The 3,128-nt window shown below is 42.2% G+C and overlaps 2 non-coding genes across 2 annotated transcripts; one reads left to right on the plus strand and one right to left on the minus strand.

Annotated features, from left to right (window-relative positions):
- Positions 1-879: 879 nt before the first annotated feature.
- Positions 880-953, plus strand: TRNAI-AAU. The gene has a single exon. It is a non-coding gene; the product is annotated as a tRNA-Ile (tRNA).
- Positions 954-2,803: 1,850 nt separating this feature from the next.
- Positions 2,804-2,876, minus strand: TRNAR-ACG. The gene has a single exon. It is a non-coding gene; the product is annotated as a tRNA-Arg (tRNA).
- Between the last annotated feature and the right edge of the window lie 252 nt (positions 2,877-3,128).

The following is a 3,128-nucleotide window of genomic DNA, read 5'->3' on the forward strand; positions in this document are numbered from 1 at the left end:
TTATTTAGGGTGAGTCAGACTAATAGTCTAGCCACTATAGATGGCTGATGTTAAGGAGAATAACCTCTGACTTACTTTCACTGCCTAAAGAACAGTCACACTAAAGCAGCTAAGTTTGGTACATATTTGGGGGAGACAACTTAAGAGAAATCCTTCTGTTCCCCACAATTGAGTAGTTTTCTTTCAGCTGTGTTTTTGAGCAACATTAGCTCTTGAAATCAGAATGCAGAGCTCCTGAGACCCTGGAGGCTCGGAGTTCCCAACTTTTCAATATCTTTAGAGTAATACCACAAATCCAACATTTCTCCTTTGTGCTGACTTCCGATTTAGACTCAGCAAAATAATTATTTGCTGATTTATTTAGTTGTTATATTAAGGTATTCATTGAAAATGTACTAAGTATCAGCTAACGAGAAAGTTCACACCAGGGGCTCAAATACAAAGTAAATGTTTAGGAAGTGATGATGGCAACATATGTACAAATATGCTTAATACAGTTGATGTACGGAGTGTTATAAGAGCTGTAAGAGCCCCAATAAAATGATTTTTAAATAATAAATTACAATTCTTCAACATTTATGTATCTGAAGTCAAAGCTTTAAAATGAACGAAGCAAAAATAGTAAAACTACAAAAATCTTTTTAAAAAAAAGTTCAAAAAGATACAAAGTAAATAGTACAATCCCAGGAACATCTACCGTTCAAATTTGAAGGACTGAAATGGACTAATATTTCTCCCTACAGTTTGCGAATACATTTAAAAAGTCTCTTTTGTGGGGAGAAAGCAAATTCCCCTTTTATCTAGGGGTCTGATTTTACACAAATACAAAAGTATCATTAGTGACCTTACTAAACTATTTAAAACCTTATGTCAGTGTGTGGCCGGTTAGCTCAGTTGGTTAGAGCGTGGTGCTAATAACGCCAAGGTCGCGGGTTCGATCCCCGTACGGGCCACTGTGCGGACTTATTCTACAAAATAAGTTGCCTTTTCCGCTCATTCACTTTACAAACTGAAGTCTTCACTGTTCAAAAATTAAAGTGCAAACGTTCACCACGTTCTGTCTCCTACCCTGTCTCATCTTCAGTGATCAGAAGGACGTCCTCTTAGTTTCGTGTTTTTTTTAAACTAAAAATTGCATACTAGCCTTTCCCATTTTTATCTACTTCCCCTTTTATCGAAGGTCTGATTTTAAACAAATACAAAAGTATCATTAATGACCTTACTGAACTACTTAAAATTCCAAGTGTTTGCGTGGCCGGTTAGCTCAGTTGGTTAGAGTGTGGTGCTAATAACGCCAAGGTCGCCGTACGGGCCACTGTGAGTATCCTTTTATAAGATTTCTTACCTTCTCCATTCATTCTGTTTACAAACTGAAGTCTCTGTTCAAAAATTAAAATGCAGACGTTCTCCAACCCTGCCTCATCTTCATTGATCTGAATGGCATTCTTCTCTCAGTTTCGTTTTTTTTTAAACTAAAAATTGCATATAAGCCTTCGAAGAATTCTTTGGAAATAATTGAGTCAGGGCTGGATCGAGATGGGAGTGTTTACAGAAGGGGAATTTAGAAGAGTCAGAGGTTTAATCTATTTAATTTTCTGGGAAACGGGACAATGTTATTTGGCTGCTTTAAACCAGTGTCAGTAGTAGGTTGGTTCCAGTGTACATTCTTATTTCCGAATGGCCATGCTTCATTCTCCACCCTCTGACCCCACCCTCATTTATTCCAAGCGATGTTCAAGGTAAACGTCCACTCCTCGTGAGGATGCCACTGATTATCTACCTTTACAGACAATCTCCCCGCCCCTTTAACTGTGCAACAAGCAGAGAACTGCCCTCCCCCCAGAAGAATTCACTTCAGAAGATAGATCTGAAGCTACCTACGGCTCAGGGAGAGGGACGTGTCTGATCAGAGCACCCAGCAGTAAACGAAGGAGGAGGAAGAGAGAGTGGAGCACATCCTGGCCCACCAAGCCCTGAAGACGATATTCCTGCTCAGAGCAGCCAATGCACAGAGAGGACCACAGGGCCGGCCCCACCACGAGACACGATGTCCCTCACTGACCCACCAAGCCCTGAAGACGATATTCCTGCTCAGAGCAGCCAATGCACAGAGAGGACCACAGGGCCGGCCCCATCACGAGACACGATGTCCCTCACTGACCCATAGCTCCGCTGGTTTGGATTCTGCAGTTTGCTTCTCTGGAGAGTGATTGGCCCCAGGCCCCTTTGTCCTCAGACCCTGGCAGGTCGCTGAAAACAAACGGCTGCCTCCCACGTCTTCCCTGCACCCGCATCCTTTCCTAGGGCGGTGTCTCCTTCTAAGGAAAGGATCCCGTCTGTTCCTGTCTCCTGCGGACAGATTCGTCGGCTCCTGCCTGGCTAAGGAAGGTGGTGGCACCAGGTGGGGAGCTCAACATCCTGCTGGCTCCCGAGAGACGTCCCTTTTGTGTATGCCAGGAGTTATCCCGGGGAGAGCTGCGCAGGACAGGGAGCCATGTGTGAGAATTCTGCACAAAACTATTGGAGGAGACACTTTGTTTTAAATGTTTCCTTTAAGCTGCCCTGAGTTTCAGACTTTCCGTCTAAGGAAAGTCAGCCAACCTCTTAGAAGTTTAAGGAGATCAACGAGGTACAAAGATCATCTTGGAAGGTCTCTCCTTCCAAGTTTTTAAAGTCACGTTGAGACACAACTGACATCCGGAATTAGTTCAAGTAACGTACATTCAACAGACTCTAATATCACTTCTTAAAAAAGGTATTCACAAAGAGGGACCGGAAAAATGAAGAGAAAAAGTAAACGAAGCAAGCCAGCCAGGAGTCGAACCTAGAATCTTCTGATCCGTAGTCAGACGCGTTATCCATTGCGCCACTGGCCCACAACTATAAGTGATTCTCTCAATATTCATATTGCCATTACTGTAAATAACCATAGAGTTGTTCAATTCAACAATTTTGAAAGTATTGGTTCAGGGAAATCATGATTGACTTGTGATTGCTTTGCACTATATATATATTCATGCATATTGAAAACAAGTAAATTTTTAAAAAACATTTTATTAGGGGCTCATACAACTGTTATCGCAATCCATACACACATCAATTGTGTAAAGCGCCTTTGTACATCATTC

The sequence above is a fragment of the Echinops telfairi genome, unplaced genomic scaffold (assembly GCF_000313985.2).
Source record: "Echinops telfairi isolate 266 unplaced genomic scaffold, ASM31398v2 ScPeMD7_140;HRSCAF=443, whole genome shotgun sequence".
Lineage (NCBI taxonomy): Eukaryota > Metazoa > Chordata > Mammalia > Afrosoricida > Tenrecidae > Echinops > Echinops telfairi.